This window comes from Pygoscelis adeliae, unplaced genomic scaffold, assembly GCF_000699105.1.
Source record: "Pygoscelis adeliae isolate BGI_AS28 unplaced genomic scaffold, ASM69910v1 Scaffold564, whole genome shotgun sequence".
Classification (NCBI taxonomy): Eukaryota; Metazoa; Chordata; class Aves; order Sphenisciformes; family Spheniscidae; genus Pygoscelis; species Pygoscelis adeliae.
The window spans coordinates 68,951-74,587 of NW_008824600.1; positions in this window are offsets into that span (position 1 = coordinate 68,951).

Consider the following 5,637-nt stretch of genomic DNA (forward strand, 5'->3'; position numbering starts at 1 on the left):
CTGCCTCCAGAGAGGCAAAGCCGAGGGATGCTGAAACCCCTTGCACGAGCCAGGGACCGGACCAGAGGATGGACAAGCGCAAATAAGTCTTTCCTCTACTAAAGTGACTTTTTCTGTCCCTGATGAACTGAAAATGTGTGACCGCCAGTTTTTTAAACACCGGCAAGAGCCTGTAATCTCTGTTTCCCAGCCCTGAAGTGATGTGGCCGGTGGAAAAGGCTCAGGCGCATCATTTTGGGCACCTCCCGACACCCCCAGTCTCCTCCTTTGGAACCATCCTGCTGTGAATAAGCAGCACCCAAGACCCGTTTCCCCCTGAGATACCAACCTCTCTCCTAAATTTGATTGGAATTGGGCAGTGGAACAACCTCATGGAAGGGGGGACGGGGCAGACAGATGTACGCAGAGCACCCTACTTCCTCCAGAACTCCCCAAAAAAGCCACCAAGCAGCCCCTGCTCCCGTCACCTCACTGAGGAGGGACCAGCACATATCTCCAGCGTTAATATTATTCTCATTTTTGGGTGCTGACTGCCAAAAATGCGTCGTTTGAGCCCAGGGGGATCCACCAAGCCCTCGCCCCGGGGTGGACCCCGGGGATGATGCTCGTCTCTAAGATGCCTGTCAATCTCAGCACCGAATTTACAGAATAAAACCAGCCCAGGGTGTGAAGAATTTAATAATACAAGCTGTTGCATGACAAAGCCCGGAGAGCAATATCCATATTACGGTTATTATGAAGCCGGAGCAGCCTCCTGCGTTTTGTCCTGCCTGTAATTTAAATGGGACCTTGGCTATATTTGGGGGCTTACACGGGGAAAAGCCATGAGCTGTGTGCAAGTAATCATGAAAACTGTCTGACGAGCAACATTTCTCTTTCTAAATCAAAATCTAAATATGAAATATACATTTTTAAAATATTTTATAGGTTTTTTGCAACCCTCCTCGGGCTGGCAAAGACTCTGCCTCCGCCTTGCTGGGTGTCCTCGGCCCGGTGAAGCAGGCATGTCCCCACGCGATGGGACACCTCACATGGGGAGGGGACATTTTCACCAGGACGTTTTCACCGAGACATTTCAATCCTCATCTGAGGGAATTTCTTTCCTTCCTTTTTTCTTTTTTTTTTTTTTGGCTTTTCCATCTCCCTCCTCATTTGTTCAGCCGTTGCTCCCGAGTCCTGCTGGCCAGCAGCGTTTGATGAACACCGGGGAGCTCCTTCCTCATTAAAAACTGAAGTTCTAAACTTTAGTACCCAAGGGGAAAAAAAAAAAATAAAATAAGAAAGACATAAAAAAACTTCACCGATTTTCCCCAACTTCAAAGCGCTTTTGAAGATGAGTCGGGAGAACACCGGTGGAGTTAACAGCATCTCCCATCAACCTTCCCTCCTGGGAAGCCGTCAGCCCACGGCATGGAGCCGGTGGGTGACGGAGGGGGACGGGGCGGGCTCTGCAAGCCCCATGGGAAGGGGTTTGGGCTGGGGCAACATCATGCGACAGAGCCCAGGGACCGCAGGGTTGACATTTGCAAGGGACTCGTGGCTGGGTGTGTTTAAATGTACCTATTGCACCTTTTCTAGCACCAGGGGTGCTGCGCCTCGTGGAGGATGCCGCTCCTCGTGGAGGATGCTGCTCCTCGTGGAGGATGCCGCTCCTCGTGGAGGATGCCGCTGCGCGGAGCCGGTCCAGCACTCTGCTTTCCCCGAGTGGAAAAAGCACTCTAAAATTCAATATTTCGCGCAAACACTGTGCTGAAAGACTGCAAGGGAAAGGGAAATTTTCCTTCTAGATCGTTGGAAATACCTTGCTCACCAGGCCTGACGAGGAGGTGACGGCCACCGGCTGCAACGGGGAGGGTTCGTGCAAATGCCTTGGGTGGGAAACTAAAGACAGGCTGGCCCGGGCTCTCAGAAATGAAGGATTAACATCATTTGCTCCGGCGTGTGAGCTGACGTGCTGAATTAGCGAAGCCAGGCTCAGGGGCAGGGACCGTGTGGCACGCGAGCCGGTGGCAATGCTGTGACTGCAGCCGGGGCTATTTATAGAAAGGCTGAACTTGGCTCTTCCGCAGGCAATTTTGCAGAGGGGGAAATAACTTCTCGGCTTCGCCGCCAAGTTTTTGATGGGGAATATCGATCGGCAATGCAACGCCAGAGTCGGAAACGGGGCTGGTGGTTCTGCACCGGAGAAAGCTGCTGCAGGGGGCCACAAGTGAAATGAGTTGTATCGGGTCGATGTAATTCCCGGCGCTGGCTCGCCTGCTTTGCTGGACCCCAGGGGTTTCGTTCCCCTTTGGGGGAGCAGACCCCCAGGGCTGGATCCATCCCCCTCCCCGGCGTCAGGGCTGGGTTGCTGCTTGCTCCCCCACGGGATGTCTGAGCAAGCACAGACTGTCAGCCAGGCAGGCGCTCCTGGCCTCGTGCCTCAGTTTCCCCTTCTGCTGCCTGGGTGCAAGCAATGCAGGGAGCTGGTGGTACAGGAGCTCAGCTAAGCAGGGACCACGCTGGGGGAATGATGCCTGCCCCTACACGCCCAAAAATAAACCCTAAAACCCAAGAGAGGACCCAAATAAAATTAAACAGAGATGCCACAGGATGAAACCAGGGGAAACCCCCAGTCAGGGTCCACGGGCAGCCTGAGAGCCGGAGCTAGTGGAGCCCTTGGGCTGGTTCCGAGGCGCTCCGAAGGGACCAGAGAAAAGCAAATGAAGCCCCTGAATCCCTTAACAATGCTTTGCAGGATCAAACCACCCTCCAGAGCTGGGCCTGCCTCTCCATAAAACACCCGGGCTCTCTCAGCCCATCAAATTTTAAAAAAAAGAAGAGAAAATATGTTTCCCGGTAGGTGAAAATGAGTTTGCTTCTGGGAGGTAGGAATCACCTTTTCCTGGTAATTATGAACAAAGAGCATCATTTACTAAATGCCTGCAAGGTGGTTAATTAGCAGAGAAGTGAGCATCTAGCAATTAAGAGGCATTTTTCCAACGATTCCGGGTGGCAGGGTCAGAAAACAAGAGAAGCGAAGGATCAGAAGGAGTGCTTGGCTTCTGCATCCACCGCTGTGCAGGGACACGGAAAGGCTCAGCCCCAGGGGCAGCCCTGGATCCACACCCCCAAAAAAATAAAAAGCAGAGGTATTGCGTGATTTCGGGTCGGAGAAACCGTCTCCCACGTAGTCTTTATGCTGCGGGGGGGCTGCCCCGTGCCTCAGTTTCCCCACCAGCACCACTAATGGGTACGGAGGCTGGGGAGATGATGCTGCTGGTGCTGCTCCCACCTGAAGACCATCTGCTTCGAGATATCCCATTCCTCCCCCTGTGAGCACCTCCAGCCTTGCTTATCCCCCTACTGAGGCCCTTCCTTGGGGACACAGATTTCACATCCCCTCCTGTTTGTCCTTAACATCCCCAGGTCTGCCTTGGCGTTACAACAGCAGATGGATTTCAGCAGAGCCCCAGCCCTCTGCACCGCCGGGGCCATCCCTATTTAACGGGTTATTTGCTTCCCCTTTCTGCCCCGCCACATTTCAGCATCTGCAAATACGTCCACCGCTTATTTTATATCGTTTTTCAGCTCAGTGACAAATATAGCAAAGAGCAGAAGAGCAACACCGACGATCTCTCCATTAACCAGCTTTTAATCCATTTAACACGGGCTGCACAGGGCTGGTGCGGTGCTGGATTTTTATCAGGCTGGGATGCACGATTAAGTCAAACGCCTCACAGAAGTCGAAGTGCATTAAGTCAAGTTATCTTTATCAACTGACCTTGTGATCTAATAAAAAAAATAGTCTTGAGGTTGCTTGGCAAGAGCGGGCTCCAGCATCGCTGCAGGTTTGAGGCGGCAATAACCCCCCATCCTGCCTGCTCTGGGATGGAGAAACACGTGCCGTACCCTTGTCTTCATCCCAGGACATGCTCCTGTCATTCAGCAGCATCACTTTAGCACGTGGAGAGGATTTAAATACCCCTCTGGGGAGAAAGGAGCCATGGGAAGGGTTCTTCTCCGACCCCATGGACCAGGGATTGCTGAGCCAGGAGGTCCGGGATGCTGGGAGAGGGCAGCATCCCTGGGGGAGCCCGGGAGGGGACCAGACCACCCCATCCCCAAAGCTGTACACGCTGGGGACAAAAGCACGTGGCAGATGGGGACACCCTGGGCACAAGGGCTGGCAGGAGCTGCTAAGGACATCCTGCAAACCGCATGGGTCAGAATGCGGTGCTGCCTGTTTGGCATCTCTGGGGATGGGTAAGGGGGGGAACAGGTAAGCACACGAGGGAGGCCGTGGCTGCAATGTGGGGTGATTGGGGGGGCGGCACTGCATTCCCTCCAGCCTCCCCATCCTTGCTGGAGCAAATCGAGGCCATTGCCTATGGAGGATCCCGCAGCACCTGCCCGTGAGTCACCGGCTGCCAGTCCCGGTGAGTCACCGCACCCCTGGAGCCGGCAGACGCCGATCTCCAACAATGCTCGAGCATCCCAAAAAAGTGACCGTACCATCTCCACATCCCTCCCGTGAGCCTCCGGCCATGGCTCCCCAAAGGACCTCATCAGCTCTAAACCATCCTGACTGCCAGGACTCTCCTTCTCCGGGCTTGCCAAGCACCGAGAACAGCAGAGCAAGGAGAAAGGGAGTGATGAGAGAGAGGACAGGCTATGGAGGAGAAAGCAGACTCGTCCTGTTGGATAAAGCTGGAATGATGAATATTCAGACGGGAGATGGGGACACCGTCCCATCCCAGAAGGGTAAGGTTTCTGCTCTGCCCTAAGAAAACAACACCAAAACATTTTGTTCTGGCTGGTTTGAAAGCATTAAAAAGATGAATGAATCCAGGATGCACCAGAGAAAGAGGAACAGTAAATCAATCCTGTCCTCTCTAAACTGCGTTTCTCCAGCTTCATCCCACCCCTAAAGCATCGCTGATACCCCGGGGGAAAAGCAATGTCCCCAGATCCCCAGGGCAGAGCAAGGACTAAACCCCTTCACACTCACCATCTCGCTCCTGCCCTGGCCGAGCACCCCCAGCTCCCTGCAAGGACTTTTTTTTTGCTGATTTTGACTTTTTTGTTTACTTTTTCATAAGCTCGATGTGAGTTTTAAGCTCAGGCTGTCAGGAGCAGCGGGTGGAGGCAGGAATTAGGGGGGAAGGCACCAAAGCAGCGCTACCCCAGATAGCATTCCCTATCTAATTATAATAATTTGAAGCAGATAAAATTTGACACCTGGAGGCTGATGGCAACCCTCTAAATGATTTTTTTCCCTCCCCTCCCTTCTTAAATATTCCACTTTAAGGAAGCAAGCGTGCGTAATGAAATCAAAACAGCTCAGATTGCCAACTGATGCTGGGACGTAGCCGTTCAACTGCGGCGGGATTTGCTCTGATGGGCATCTCCAGGGCTGGGCAGCACAGCAGCGGATTTGGGCATCTCTGTTTCGGATGATCTTGGCTGCTCTGGGCCCCCTTTTCTGTCTGTGAAATGGGGACAGCATCAATTTTCCACTCTGTTAGGGGAAAAAATGGCTAGACTGCTGTTTCTGAAGTGCTCGCACAGCTGGGTGCCTCCACAGGCTAAAGGATGCTTAATCATTGTACCACGCAAGCAGCGCTTTGAAGACCATCAACCTGCAGCCAACACCGA